The following is a 17252-nucleotide window of genomic DNA, read 5'->3' on the forward strand; positions in this document are numbered from 1 at the left end:
GTTTGGAAGGGGTGAGCAGTATGTGAATGTGTGGAATGAACAGTGGTTAGGTTTGGGTATCAGAAAATCCATGTGAAAATATACTACACTAAAGAAAACAGCCATTTCATGAATTTCCAAAGGCCTAAGTCCATCGTTGGTAACATTAATTCAAGCTCAATAAATTCTTAATTCTCCCAAAGAATCAGAAAACTGGCCATCTAAAATATTAACATGTCTCTAATTTCTTCTTGAAATTTCTTCATGCTGGATTGGTGAGAAATGTGTATTGTCATTTGTTTTGCCCCCTCTAAGGAAGATCTTTCTCAATGTGAACAGTTCTTCATTCACACTGGCCTATGTGGTACTCAGATTGATAACAGTGCTGAGAACTCTACTCCTGAGAATATGATGACCACTCTGCAGTCCAGGTACTCAGGAGTAAGATGAAGGGAAAGTAGACCACCTGTTCAATCACTTTTTCACCGAGCTTGTCACTTTCAATAGTGTTGTAGACATGGAACTCACCGCAAGTGGTAATGTTTACTTTGGTATCCAGCCATAGCTCTTTTACCCTGGACAGTTCATCCCTAGAAAGTGAGATGCTGCATTCTATGTAAGCATGACCTCTATACCACTGAAAAAGAAAGCATGGATCTGGTTCCAGAACAGATCGAAAACCCTGTTGACCACTGTACAGAACTTTAGCCTTCTTTGTTTGTCATAGATTGGGTTTAGAGACCATTACTGTTCTTACCTAAAATTCATGGGAGATACACACACACACACACACACACACACACACACACACACACACATATTAATAGAGAAAGTTAAAGTAGGGTTTTCTATCTCAGACCTTTATGTTCTCAGGCTGTTGTCAAGCAATATACATCCATCATCACTACCAGCACCACCCTGGAACGTGGTTATGTCCTTATAGTGGTCAATGAGGCCAACCATGCCATGTCACAAATCTCTTTCAAGAGTTCCAACTATAATAATATTAATAGCTTTAGCCAGATTGTATGTTGTTTTACCACATCTCTTGGACTTAATGGTTCCAATTGTATGGACTCAACTCAATTAGTTCAACCTTACAACTTATCTTTTTGATCATATTTGCTCAAAAGTCAATCATGAACTGTTCTGTTTGGTAGAGGTTGGAAAATGTTGTCCTTATCATGATTAAAAAATAGATCAATACCTCTTTGTACAATAATCATTTTCTGGATTTCTGAGCCAAATGCCACTATAAGCCAAGCAGGGTCCAGGCTGGAAGAATGGTGCACCACTAGCTCTAGTTTGGAGATCAATATTGGATTCCCAACTGGAACTTACTGAGGATTCATGTGTAGTCAGCTATTCCACTGTTCATACTAAGGTCTAAGTTCTCCTTCATCTCAAACTTGACTTGATCTATACTATGCAAGAGGGTTATTTTTGTTGTTGTTTAGTAAACAACTAGATAAGAGAGTTGGTGGAAAGAGAAGTGTCTGAGGCAGGTGAAGGTATATTTACCCTTGTGTAATGGACTGAATTATGTCCCTGCAAATTTCAGATGTTGAGGTTCCTACCCTTTAACACACCTCGGAATGTGATTTGGAGATAGGGTAATTAAGGTTAAATGAGGCTGTATGAGTGGGCCCTAAACTGATATGACTGGTGTTCTTATGCAAAAAGAGAGACACCAGGGATGGGCATGCACAGAGAAAAGGCCATATGAGGACGCAACAAAAAGAGAAAATGGCATCTATGAGTCAATGAGAGAGACTTCAGAAAAAATCAAATCTGCCAACATCTGATCATACACCTTCACCTCCAGAACCATAAGAAAAAAAAAATTACATTTGTCCAAGTTACCCAAAGGGTGGTGTTCTGTTAGGGAATCTCTGGAAAATTAGTGCACCTAAAGAAAATTACAATGGAGTTAGAACCTGTTGCTGAAGGGGAAGTAGAAGGAGAAGCATCAATATCATACTCTATTGTTTAGGTTTTTCTTATTCATATTTTATGAAAGTATTGTTACACTTAAATCTCAACAATATTATATTGTCTCTGTCTTATGAAAATTTCCTGTAAGGAGATCTCCATTTGTTTAGGCTGTCTCTTTTCCAGGCGTCCATTCAGATAACATTTTCTTCTTCACAAAGGAAAGGGGCACACAACAGTGAGTGGCTAAGAGAACAGGCTCCGCATCAGACCAACCTTGAACGTCATGTGTCCAATACCTGAAAACTTTACCAGTTCTAAGACCTTGATCCCTATGCCCTCTAGGACTGTTCACAGGGTTTTTTTTTTCTTAGCTCCATGTAAGTTCTTACAGAGGAGGGCTCAGAAAGAAACCTGTAGTTTGTTCTCATGCCTCTCCCTGATCTTCACTCCACAGTACTTGGTCAAGGCTCAATCTCCACTTCAGGAGGGCCATTGTTTCTAACCAAGTATAATTCCGCACGAAAACTCAAAAGCAGAAGGTTATTTTATGAGTCCAGGCTTGTGGATCCAACTATAATGTGTTCAATTCTGTATAGTGTGGGAGACAGTGGCTTGATAAAATGTTAAGTATAAGTTAGGGACTGAGATTTTGCTCAGAGAAACGAATCATCTGTGATACTCAGTAAAAACCATCTGTCAAGGCATCAGACCTTACCCACGAAGGAACAAAATCCTCAAATAAACCTCTGCAGAAGGGAACAGCCTTGGGGACCCTTCTACTTCAGGATCCCATCTGGCACACTCCTACTTTCACTTTGTATGACTTCAAGTCCCTTGAAACTTCTAGAACTGTCAGATCAGCTCTGCCTCCGTCCAAAGTAAAGGTCTCACGCTCTCTTCTTCCTATCCTTCATTATTATTTCTAATTTTATCTTATTGTATAAATGGATAAGTCAGACAGAATAGAAAGAATACTTATTCTTTTTTAAAAAATTGTTTCTTTTTTCTTTTCTCCTTTTGTTCTCGGTCCATTATTATGCTTCTCTTACCTGAAAAATTTTCAACTCTAAAGACAATTTCAAAAATCTTAATTTGAGCATTTGCATTATAACTCAACAGATTATTTAATTTTTGTAAGATTCAACTTTGTAATGTACAGAACAGGAATAATAACTTTTGACATCACTGGAAATCAATGTGATGGGAAGACCAGGCCCCGGTACATGATCAGTGCCCAGAAATGTTAGCCATGACCTGGTTACAATCATCCTCAGACCCCAAGTTCTGGCTATACACACACACACACACACACACAAACACACACACACAACAATGCATTCCTCTTTCAATGTGGTATTGCTGCCTTAGTTGTTCCATCTTTGAATTTGGGGGCATGTTTTTTTTTTCCTATTTATCAATAAGTATGTCATACATTGTATCTTAAATACTAGATGAACCCACTGTAAGGTATTTTTGTTCCCTCCAACCTTGACACATAAAATTAAAATACATAGTGATAACTCGCTTTTGGTTCCAATGTTCTTTTGGTTTTCATTGTTCTGTGAATTTTGTGATGAATTTAGGAAAGTCTCTTTGTTATGATTGTATCTATATGACTTTTGTGTAGCTCTCAATGTCCCCACATTAGTCACTTGGGAACAGCTCACCATATTTGTCATTGTGTAATCGATTATCTGTTTTGGCATCAGACCAAAGTATCATTCCTGGAATAAAATTTCAATGTGGCCAAGATCTTTTCACCCTCAGGGCTTGGACATCAAAGCTCAAAGTTTCCCTGCCTTAGTTGTCTTAAATTCTGCTCTTTACTGCCATCACCACAGGTAATGTTTAGAAAGAGTGGATCACCCTTCAGAAATAGCTTTATCTTTCTATTCCAGCTTCTGTCCCCACTCCTCTTCTACTCCCTTGACTTCTGGGGTTATGTCTTTTTGACCACATAATTCACTGTAGTCAAGCAAGCACAGACAACAGAACTCTCTTTGGGAATCACATCATACACACACACACACACACACACACACACACACACACACACACCCATAATATATACATTGATATATGTGTATATGTGATATTATTCAATATGTGGCCACTAGCCACATGTGGCCATTGATTATTTGAAATATGGTTAGTGAAACCAAAGAGGTCCATTTGAAATTCTCAGTTCATTTAACTTTTTTAAATCTGCGTGTGGCTGATAGCTATTGCATTGGACAACATAGCTCTGATACATGTGAGATTGTTATAGGAAACAACTAGATACTGGTAAGCGACTCTCTTAGGTAACATGTGACCCAGTTACCTTCGTCAAACTTAGAACCACTCTACTACTTTGTTCTTGGAAGTGAGAGAAAAAGATAAAAAGCAGCCAACATTTCCTCTTAGTCGTCCCTCCCTTTAGTTTCTCATTAGGCTAATTAATAACTATTATTCAATGCATTTTTGTAGAGTCCTAGATACATATATTAGCTAAAATATTCACAGCAGCCCTGAATGACAGTTATTATGCACATTTATAGGTGAGGCTTAGAAAAACCAAATAAGTGGCTTGACACTGCACAGTTAATCAACCTCAGATTTGAGATTTAAGCCAGGATCTGCCTTTAACACATCCCTCTTCTCTCTCCCTCCACTCTCCACACAGTTACATGCATCCATCTTCCAGGTTGCTATCACACCTCTCCCTGCTATGTAGCAATCCTGGTTTCTTGGTGTGATTATCTTTCATAGCCTTTTCGCTGCTCCTTATTTTTCTTCCCTAGATCTGTCCTCTCTTATATTTTTCCCCTAAAAGGCCACCTTTTCTACTCAGCCTCTCTGGGTGTCCTACCCTGTACTGTATTCAGATGGCCTGATATGTGTTGTACTATTCTGGGTAAAACTGTCTCCTTACCATGTTTCCTATATGACTGAGGAATGCACAGCTGAGTTTTCAATGCAGCTCTGCAGATTTCTGCTTTATTTTCCCAAGTCCATATTTTTACTTGAACACTGACACCTTCAGCTCTCTTTATAGCCTCTTCCTGAAACTCATCAGTACCCATTTAAGAAGGGAGTGAGTCTCTTTCTAAGAACCAAGTCATTTTTTTTTGTCTTTTTTTTTTGCCACAAATTTGTAGGAGGCTTAAACAAACAAACAAAGGATATACCACCTCAGCTTAATCTAACAACTCATAGATGTGTATTCTTTCCCATTTTGCTAGTGAATACAAAGAGGTCCAAAATGATTATTCAATGTATGGCAAACACACCATGAAATCATAAGGGGCTCCAAAAATAAAAGCTAGCTGGATGTGCAGCCTAAAGTTCAGAAACAATTCCCAACGGCACTGGAGTAACCCCTTCCCCAAAAGACTCAAAGGTATATATTCCCAAGGCAGTTCTTGGAAATGAAAGTAGGTAGGACTGGAAATGCTCTTTCATACCACACATCCAGACAGCCTCTCACAATGGCCTGGCACTGGAAATTTCTCTGGGCTAAAGAAGCTCATCTTCTTAAGCATATACTTTGCCAAGGGCAATGAGTTAGAGCAATTACAACAACAGGGCTCTCTTCTAAGCATGGATGGATTTCTGAGATTCTCAGACAACAGCATAAAAACAGTGTTTCCACACATGGGTAAGTCTAGGATAAGTCTAGTAACCAGTATCAATGGTTATTGATTGTGTTCTGTAAGTGGGGTGGGAAAAGGTCTCATCCAAGCCAGTTTGCTTGTCTTTTGGGGATTGCTTAGAGTTCTCTGTCAGCAGTTATTTTCAGAGAGTTCATCCTTGATAGGTCCCGAGTTACCTTCCTGAGTCTAAAAGAAGGTTAGAGTACAGGAAGTCAACAACATTATCTTCAAGGTTTCTTCATTGTTTGCATAAAGCAAGCTTCCATTTTACTAGATACTTTAAATGAAACTTCCTTTTAAGTCTTCATTGGATATTTTAGTTACGACCATGCAAGATCAACAGCAGCTAGCCCAAGATGAGAAACGTAAGTCTACTTTTGTTGTATAAATGTAGAACCCAGAAGTTTTTTTTTTATCATAACTCATCACTACCCATGAAGAAAACTTAGCAGGACAGGGATGGGCACTGTTATGGCCAGTATCAATTCTCAGGTCAGCTAGTGTGAAAAGAAAATGGAAAGAGATCAAGTAGATTGTGATGGGACCAACATGTGAAGGCTTTTAACAAGAATATAAATAAAATATGCAAATAGTGATAATCACATTTACTTTCTAATATTTATAAAAGTTACTATAAAACCAGGGTGCCCAGTACAATAGATATTTATACAATAGATATTTATAGTTCAAGAGGCTACAGATCCAAAATCAAGAAATCTGTCTCTTTCTTGTCACCTGTCCTTTTTATAACAATTACCCTGAGATCCATCCTTATCCAATGTGACTTCATTTAAACACATTATATCTACAAAGACCCTTTTTCCAGAAAAATTCTGTTATAATTTAGATATGAGGTGTCCCCCAAAAGCTCATGTGTGAGACAAAAATTTAGAGGTAAAATGATTGGATTATGAGATCTTTAAACTAATCATATATTAATCCTTTGATAGGGATTAACTGGATGGTAACTAAGGCAGGTAGGTGTGGCTGGAGAAGTTGGTTCACTGGGGGTGTGGCCTTGGGGTATATATTTTGTGAGTTGAGCTGAATCTCTCTGTGCTTCCTGGCGACCATTTCCTGAGCCACTTTCTTCCACCACGGTCTTCTGACCTGATGTTCTGCCACACCTCAACCCTGATGAATGAAACTGGTGTGTGGACTAAGACCTCTGAAACTGTGAGCCTCAAATAAACACCTTTTAAGTTTGTTCTTGTCTGGTCTTTTTGTTAGAGCAATGAGATAGCTGACTAAAATAAACACACATTCTGAGGTTCCAAGTGGAATGAATTTGGGGGGAGTGGGGGCATTGCTGTTCAATCAGTACAATAATTTTGAGAATTTTCAGTGTTCGCTTCTCTCAGATAGTTGTATAGAATTCATGGCTTGATAGGAAGCAGTTGGACTGGTGATCATGTATATTACAAGCTTGCTCTACTTGGATTTGATTTAGTCACTCACATGAATGCGAAGGCTGGAAGAATTCAGTAGTCCTGATCCTGAGATCCTGGAATGGGTTCAAGGACTCATTAATTTTCTAAATGATATGAACATCATGTAGCAGGCATCCTTATGCCTTCTACAAAATTAGAATTTCCCTTTCTTCTCTGATATCTCCCAAGGGGTCTTTGACCTATAAAGGCTAAGAACTACATCAAATCATCTGTGAAGTCCACAAAGCATTTTGATTCCTGGACATAATATTTGATCTGTGTTGTGCTCTTCCAATTCTATGATATATTCAGAGTTTTAGGATAATGTGTTTAAATTCTAACCCTTAAGATTATTTTATTTTGAAATGCTTCCGGCTCATTGATTTTCAATCTGCCTCCTTCTACATAAACCACAGGTGGATCTGTCTTTACTCATGTTTTATGCAATAGAAAATGTAAATGAATCTCAGAACTTGACGAAAACATGCTAATGTCAGCACAAGGAGAAGAAAGACAGGATTAAAGAGGTTCATTGCTAGAACAGAGCTATTATAAGGGGAGAGGAGGAAACACTGATGGTTTTGCTGCGGGGAGTCAGTGGTAAAACAGTATTCACATTCCCCATCCAGAATATCATTCGCCTGATGCTTTAGTCTCTCAGGCAAATGACAATTTCTTACTTATTAAAAATAATTCTACTTGATAACCACCATCATCAGATCACATGGGCTCTGTGTTTTAAAAGGACGCACAGGTTCCGTGGTCAGTGGCTCCTTCTGTAGATAGCCACATGTTAACAATACTCATTCTTCAGGAGTCTACAGAATTTCTGGCCTCCTCTTACTTTCCTGTTCTCATTTTTTAATCTGCCCAGCTTTAATTTCTTAATCTCTTTGGAGCTTCTCCATCAGAAGGTGAGTGGGAGGAGAGAAAACAGATTACACTCTACTGATCCACCCTCCTTCTTCCTATCATGTGAAAAAGATGGGGTCCAGAGGAGCAGTTTCAGCTATATGCCTTTTCTTGTTCTATTACACAGGAAATCAAATGAATCATGTCAAGGTTGTAATATAAAATTGGAGATCTGCCTTTCTTTTGTGAGGGCTGAGTTTAAAATAATAAAAAGCAAAAAAAAAAAATGAGAAGAATAAATGTTTTTTTTCACAATGATTTATGATTACTTTTCCTAATTGCCTTAACCTAATTTCTACTTATGTAAATTATTACATGAAAAATACACCAAGAAATAAAATAATCCTTTATTAGATTTTCAACTCTAGGCTGGGGATGCTCCAGAGTCTCATTTATAGCTGACAAGGAGTCCATACTTGCTCTCATGTGTTCTTTTTTTCCCCATTGTAGCTCTGAGGATGTAACCCTGGGCTTCCGGCATGATAGACAAGTGTTCTCCCACTGAGCTACACCCACAGCCCCTCCATCAAGTATCCTTGAATTGACAGTACTAAGTATTCCTTTTACACAAGTATAAAAAGTTCAAGGGAAAAATCCTCAGAAGTGGGTGCTAAGTTTCTTGCCAAGCACAGACTTTCTACACAGCCTTATTAAATAAAAGAGAAAACCCTGATACAGCCTGAGCTTCTAGTGAATGTTGAGTTCATGGTTATTCTTTAAAGGTCAGTGAAAAGGATGAAAAGCACTGAAGAGGGTTTGGAATGGCATTCTCAGTTACACTGGCCAGGAAATGAATCCCAGGCAGGCAGGCAGGCAGGACAAGACATCTTCCAAGAAAACAGGCTCAATATTTTAAGTTTGGAATAAAAGAGTAGTGCGTAGGATGAAGAAGAAGAAGGAAAAGAAATCTAAAACCCTAACAAATTGCTGGCTCCCCATAAGAAGGAATGAAGACAACCAGAGTCAACATGACCATTGTGAGTCTTGACCCTCCTTTTAAAGAGAGATAGTTAATGCCATTTGAAAGCTCCATAACAATAGAAATTTAGCCATTTGGCATTTGCTACTATAGCTTTCTTAAGATGAATTTGTCATTTTCTAGATAACTAAAAAATAGTCAAACAACTAAATGTCTCAATGTTAGGATAGGGCCTAGATGTAAAAAAAGAGCAATATCTATCTATCTATCCATCCATACACACACACACACACACACACACACACACACACTGCTTTTTTATACATATATAAATATATAATGTATATAATTTTGAATATATAAACATATATTATTTTTTATTAATATACACATTAATATAATGGAAAACAGAAAACATAGTAGCTGGGTGAAAGCTTTCTAAGAGGAGGCCTTATTAACCAAGGCAATTAAGCTTTGAAAATAAGTTCACAATTTTCAAGAGATTTTAATTTTTACAATACTATATCAAATAATGATAGCTCAATTTAAATTAGTCATAATTAAGCTTCTATTATGTTCTTTCCTGTTTTTTTTCCCTATTGACTAAAACATTGCAATTTATAGACCACTGCAATACAAAACAAATGAAGCAAATGACTTATATTTTCCACAATTAATTTCACAGACCTTTATTAACTCAATGATGTGTCTGATGGTATTAAGTTTTAATTTTCATCCTGGCCCCTTCCCATCCTGACACTAAATGCCTCAATAAGAGATGGAGCCCATTGTGCAAAACTCATAATAATATCAGCAAAAGCACAGGAAGGTTTTTCCTTCCAACTTGAATGTGCGAGTGGCAATACTGTTCAAGAATAAAAAAATAAAATATAAAAAACCTACAAGTTGTTACTATTTCACAAGGAAGAGGTAGCAGCCAAGGTAAATTTTAGCCAAGTTCATATCAAAAAGTATTTCCTAAAGTGGAAAATTTCCTGAAAGGCGTTAGAAAAATCCATCGACAGATTACTTTGAAGGAGAGGGGCCAAAATACAAAGGAAGCCTATCTTGTCCTCACAGAGAATTGGCAGTACAGAATCTTTAATAACTCTCCCTTATTTATGTGGATAAAAGGCTGATGAAATATTTATTTAGTTGTTCCAAGTGAACTTATTTGGTGTTAAATTTAGAAATTTTACTACCCAAAGAATGGACTTTTTCATTAACTATCAAGTTTTCCTCAAGACAAAGTGACCTTAGGTAAATAATGGCTTCAATAGTTCTCAGCACTGAGTGGCACAGGGCCTGGATAAAATTCTGCCTGGTCCTTTTGTATTAATCAGAATTCATCTAGAGACTCAGATAATTTGGTGGAATTCTGAGGCTCACTAAGACTTGAAATAGCTAGTTAGAATGTTTGTAAATGCTTCAAATGGGTGTTTCTCAGTCTTTATCCTACAGAAATTTTAAATTTGATAATTCTTTCTTGGGGCAGTTGGTGGGTGCCACTGTCCTTGCATGAGGTTTAGCACAGTTCTTGGCCTCTACCACAGTAAGATGTCATAGTACCTCATTCCCCTCAAAGATGAGAGAACTAAAAATGTCTCCAGATTGCCAATTGTCCTCTCAGAAACAAAATCATCCTAGTTGAGAACCATTGCTTAAACTCACGCCAGAAAAGCAATATAGTTCACCTTGAAATCTCACTTTTCTTTTTCATTTAAAAATTATTAAAGTTATACTGTCAAAAGCAATATATAGATTCAATGTAATCCCCATCAAAATTACAATGATATTCTTCAGAGAACTAGAAAAAAGAATACTAAAATTCATTTGGAAAAATAAAAGGCTCAGAATAGTCAAACCAGTGTTAAGACAAAAAAGCAATGCTAGAGGCATCACAATACCTGATTTCAAATTATACTACAGAACTACAGTAACAAAAACTGCCCAGTACTGGGATAAAAACAGACACATACATCAATGGTACAGAATAGAAGACACAGAGACAAACTCACACATCTATAGTCATCTGAACCTTGACCAAGGTATCAAAAACATAAATAGGAGAAAAGATAGCTTTTTAAACAAATGGTGCTGAGACAACTGGTTATCCACATATAGAAAAATGAGACTAGACCTTTATCTCATCCTGCACAAAATCAAGTCAAAATGAATCAAAGATCTTGGAATTAGAGCAGAAACTATGCAACTCCTAGAAGACAATGTAGGGTCAACACTCCAGCTTTTAGGCACAGGCAATGACTTTCTCAATAGGACCTCTAAAGCTCAGGAAATAATGCCAAGAGTTAATAAATGGGATAGTATCACATTAAAAAGATTCTTCACAGCAAAAGAAACAATTAGGAATAAGAAGAGAGAAACCACAGAACGAGAGAAAAATCTTTGCTAGCTACTCTTCTGATAGGGCTAAATATCTAGAATACATAAAGAGCTCAGAAAACTTTACACCAAAAAATCAAATAACTCAATTAATAAATGGGCAAATGAACCAAACAGACACTTCTCAAAACAAGAAATAAAATGGCTGAGAAATACATGAAAAAATGTTCAACATCATTAGAAATTAGGAAAACGTGAATCAAAACTGTACTGAGATTTCATGTCACACCAGTCATGGCAATGATGGTAATCATCAAGAATACAAATAATAATAAATGCTGGAAAGGATGTAGAGAAAAAGGAACAATTTTACACTGTTGGTGGGACTGTAGATTAGTACAATGTGGAAATTGGTATGGGGACGCCTCAAAAGACTAGGCACAGTACCACCATATGACCCAGCTATACCACTTCTTGGTTTTTACCCTGAAGAATTAAAGTCACGTTGCTACATCGAGACATGCATATCCATATTTATAGCAGCAAAATTCACAATAGCCAAACTATGGAATCAGACTAGGTGTCCATCAACAGATGAATGGATAAAGAAAATGTGGCATATACACAATTTAGCAATCAAGAAAACTGAAATTATGGAATTTGCAGGAAAATGTGTGGAACTAGAGACCATCACGTAAAGTGAAATAAGTCAGACTCAGAAGATTAAGGGTCATACGTTTTTTTCTCGAATGCAGAAGCTAGAGAGGAAAAACAAAAACAAAGGTGAAGGTAGATCTCCTAAAAATCGAAGGGAAATCTGTAGAGAAAGGGGACTAAGGGAAAGAAGATGGGGAAGGAGCGGGGGAGTACTGGTTAGTAATTTTGATTAAATTATGTTGTCATATTGTATCCAGTTACAAATATGTAACAATAAACCCCATCGATATGTATAACTATAATGTACCAATAAAAAATGAGGAAAGAAAAAAAGTGTTAAGTTATTCGTGATATGTTTTGAATATCCCATTCTTTTTCTTTTGTCACTGAAAATGTGACACTGTTGAGGAATGAATCCTGTAGACGCCCTCCTTTGCCTCTCATCCACTTTCCACCCCAAGTCTCACACCACTAATCCGTCTACTCTAAGGAGAGAACAGGCCCCAACACATTCAGAACCTGGCAGCCCCTCTGTTGGTATGTTCTTCCATGGTGTCCTTGAGCCAGACAGACTGCTGCCTTCTGGGCTGGAGAGCTCCTGGCAGCATGGACCCTAGCCCAGCAGGATCTTCATGTCCTGCAGTGTCCCACCTGGAAGGACTTCAATGACTGCTCTGAAGGGAAGTCCCAGCAGTTTCTGAGGCTAGCTTCAGAGTGTCGCAGAGGAGCTAGGAAGAGATTTAAAGACTCCCACTTGCGGGTCGTGTGAACCCAAACATGACAATAGAACTCAATGCTAACTGATTAAGCAGGAAACAGTTTTATTATTTTCTACACACAAACTCAGGAAGGGCCCTAGGTTCAAGCATCCCTTCAGTTAAACAAGGCAACTCAATTAAACATAATTAAACATATCTCAAGAACAAATTTGAAGTTTTTTTTTTTTCTTCTGAAAAGGCTTTTCATCATTCTCCAGCTTATTGTAGCCCTGGGGAGCAGTTTTTCAGTGTCTTTGAACAGGTAATGGGCTAAGGAAAGTAAACTAGGTCTCTTCCCTTGCCATTCCGTTCCTATGTTGACAGCTAAATCTTTGAGGTAAAGACACTACATCACTATTTGTATTATTAAAAATGAGTGCAGTGCAGATCTTCTTTACCTAGCTAATCAGATGCACACAGCAGCTCTTAATGCTGTGTCCCATATCTAAAGTTAATGTAAATCACATTATAAAAAAGCATCACAAACTGATGACAATGTAATTATTTGTTCTACATTTACCCTGGGCCAAAGATTGAGGTAGTTCCTCATTTTTAACTGTTGTACCTTTAAATCACATATAGTCCTCACTGCAATCCTGGGAATCCAGTTCTGTCACTCTATTTTGAAATAGGAAAATGGAGCCTTAAAGAAATTAAGGTCACACAGTTTAAGAAACAGAGTAGGAATTCAGACTCACATCAAAATCTTTATCCATAAATGGATGAAAAAGAGAGAGACGAAGACAGAAAGATATCCATGATGTCACATGATACTACCCATCTTTCTAGGAATTCTCTGATGAGCACACCTTGACATGAAAGTTGGCTCCCAATGAGACTCTACAAAGAGAAGACCTTCTTTGTCTACTTAAGGAGGTAGTGCTCATAGTTTAACCCAATGAATATCTGCTTGATAACTTGCACTGTTGAAGAAGCAGATTCACGTGTCCTATCCCATACCTAAGGAAACAGAATCTCATGTGTGTAATAGGTGAGAAATTACTGTAGGTACTGCATTTCTTTCTTTCTTTCTTTCTTTCTTTCTTTCTTTCTTTCTTTCTTTCTTTCTTTCTTTCTTTCTTTCTTCCTTCCTTCCTTCCTTCCTTCCTTCCTTCCTTCCTTCCTTCCTTCCTTGTACTGGGGATTGAACTCAGGGGCACTTGACCACTGAGCCAAATCCCCAGCCCTATTTTTCATTTTATTTAGAGTAAGGGTCTCACTGAGTTGCTTAGCACCTGGCTTTTGCTGAGGCTGGCTTTGAACTCATGATCCTCCCACCTCAACCTCCCAAGCCACTGGGATTACAGGTTTGTACCACCAAGCCTGGCAGGTACTGCATTTTTCTTTTTATCATGCAACGTTCTTTATTCTCCTCAGACTTGTAGAGTGATCATTATCCAAAAAGGCAGAATTTGTGATATACGTATATAAAATCTAGTACTATGTATGACATATTTAGGTCTTGTGTTTTTTAATTAAAATTATTCTAGCACTCATGAAAATTTTAGAACACTGACCTGTGTTGTCAACAGAAATTTACTCATGGGACCAGACGACTCTGGGTGGGTTGATATCTGTTGACCCATTCTAGTCCAACTTGGATCCTACATTTTAGCTGGAGTATGCCTGAGCACTTGGACACCTGTTTTCTGCCTCCAGATTCTTACTTTTTTTGTCTCCCACTTTTGTTATAATGCCCAGTTTAAATACAGATTTGAATGCCTGCACATTTTTCAGTTGGAAGTGCCGCAAGTCTGCCTGCAGGGTTTTCTGTCAGGGTTGATTCTAGTTGCCAGGCTTCCTCTCCTCTGTGGTTTGGGACTTTTGTTATAGGATCTATGGCCATTCTTTGGGAGATCGGTGTTATTTCAGAGTTACTGATTTGGTTGCTCTGAATTCTTTTCTCTAATGACACTTAAAAAAGTCTCTTGTGAAACATATCCCTTGAAGTAGAGGGATGTATACTTTTGGAAATATGGCCCTAATTTTATACTCATTATACAGATGTTTTCTGAGATGATGAGAATAAAATCAACACAAAATGTTTAAAAAAAGAAGTCTCCTGTGGGGAAGTCTCATACATAGGTGTGAGCTGAGTTGCACATATAGCATGTGTCTTATAGAGAACACCAGGTTCTCACAAGCTAAAGATTGTATTGCTGCATCCCTTCCATCCATATACCAGGAGTTATCACACATGCTGTTTACACAGAATATCATAATCTTGGGCAAAATTGCATTTGTCTTATTTTACATGTGAATTTTCATAGAATCAGAAGTCTAAATATTAATGAGATTTTTCCAAGGCTCCAATAACAAACACTTCAAAATATTGTCTTTGGAATATGTTTATAGTTTGGGGAGGTGGGGTGGAATAGATATTTATCTTTTTAGTTGTCTTTATTTGTCTTGGTTTTCCCAAATATATCTCACAAATGCACATAGAAGGGTGGACAGAGGCAAACCAAACTTTATCTTAGATGAGAAAAGTAAGCCTAGGATTTTAAAATATTAATAATCTACACTAAAAGATTCACAAACTAGATAATACGTGTGTGGAAGACCCATACATTACTGGAAATCTTAGGCAGGATCAAGTGGTACAAGAATAATGCACACAGTTCAGATAAATTCACTTTGGACCTAGGAATCTAGGGATACATCATTTTAAGCAAACTTTACACTAACCAAACTTCTGATATCTGCATAAACACTTCACATCTATGTAGATATTTTAAAACTATAGCTAGAAGCCAGGAGTTTATAGAGTAAGTCTCTTAAATTTAGTTCCCGGTGGCTATTTTAAGCTATAATTTTTTAAAAATACTTTTAGGAAGGTAGAGTCCTTCTTCACTCTCAGGAAAGAAGCAAGGAAAGATTGATTTTGTTTTTAACCAAGGATCTAGAACTTCCTAAAAACTATCTATTTGTAGATTTCCAAAAGATGTTATCTTTCACCTTAAAAAGAGAACTAAACATTATGACCAAGGCTCTGTATGTTTAAATATTTGAAGGCAACCTGTGTCTATCTGCTCTGATGCCAAAATGTGGTTAAATTACAACCATAAAGGGATTGGATAATGTGACCCAAATTAAACATGTAATCTGAACTGTAACCTGTACTGCCTAGAGGAAACCTGCTAAGTTGTTTTCTCAGATCACAAGTATGCCTCCTGCCAACCAGGAATCCCCCAATGCTATGTGCAGGGGTAGGATCCTGGTAGCCATGCCCATCACATGACCTCACATCCCCACTACAACCAAGTATTACAAGGTGCACACTGTACCCAGTGTGCACTGGAATAATTGAAATCTCTTCTAAAGAAATTTGGTATTACTACCATGAAATATTTGTCTGTATGTGTCTGTAATTTGTCAACTTGGGGACCCATACTTTCTGCCACCAGTAGTGGAGAATCAAAATATCTAGAATTTTGTAATAATTTCCGAAGTGGTCTTCTGGAAAGTGTATTGTTCTTCAGAAAGCATGGTCACAGTAAGGTCCCACCCATCACATTGTTCATCAAAACATGGTGCCTTCTTATAAGAACAAATATGATAATGCCACTCTCTATCTGAAAATCCCAAATAACCACAAACATGAAATAAAATTCAAATCCAAATTATGGGTTTTATATGTTTTCATAATCTCATCTCCACATATCTGTTAGATAAATATTCCACGGACCCTTTTCCTCCCCTAGTCAGATCTTCTAAGTGATCTGCAGACACAGTCTTACAATCTGGTCATGGTCATGCTGAATATCAGCTCTTCAAACACACCGAATTGCTAGGCTTTATGTTCCCACCCCTTTCTGTTCCGTCATAATACAGCAAAGAGAAGGTTTTGAAAAATTTATTCTTTGTGTCCTAGTTCAAATTTCGTATGTCTCTGAAGTTTTCCCTATATTTTATTCAATTATTAACACCGATTCTCCTCTTCTAGAAACCCTCTGCCAAATCCTGGAGTAGAGGCTAATGGCTCCTTTTACTTTCTGTTATTTATACCTGTCCTTCAAAGCGTTAATATTTTGCTATAGTTTTCTAAGTCATACTACTCTTCAACTCAAGGCTAAGAGTTCCAGGAAGGCAATAATCATTTCTTATGTCCCCAAACCAATGTGTAGTCTTATGCTAATCTTGCACTATCTAGTTGCTTGAACCTCTATAAATCAGGGTGCAGTTTGCCTCTTGGGGTATCTATCACTTAATGTTTTTTAACTGGCTAGTTTATTTAACCTTCACAGTAATAGGAATTAAGGAATTACTTATTATTAAATACAGAATTTCTCAGCAGGCTACTATATAGCCCTCAAAAAAAAATAAATGCTTGAATTGAAATAATTCTTTCTCATTTGTTTTTTCAAATTGTATAAGAACAGTCCCACCAGCAATGAGTGAGTATACTCTTTTCCCCATATCCTCACCAACATTTATTATTGCTTGTATTCTTGATTGTTGCCATTCTGACTAGAGTGAAATGAAATCTCAGTGTAGTTTTAATTTGCATTTCTCTAATTGCTAGAGATGTTGAACATTTTTTCACATATTTGTTGACATTTGTATTTCTTCTTCTGGGAATTGCCTGTTCAGTTCCTTTGCCCATTTATTGATTAAATTATTTGTATTTTTGGTGTTAAGTTTTTAAGTTCTTTGCATATCATGTAGATTAATGCTCTATCTG

This window comes from Urocitellus parryii, chromosome 1 (assembly GCF_045843805.1).
Source record: "Urocitellus parryii isolate mUroPar1 chromosome 1, mUroPar1.hap1, whole genome shotgun sequence".
Classification (NCBI taxonomy): Eukaryota; Metazoa; Chordata; class Mammalia; order Rodentia; family Sciuridae; genus Urocitellus; species Urocitellus parryii.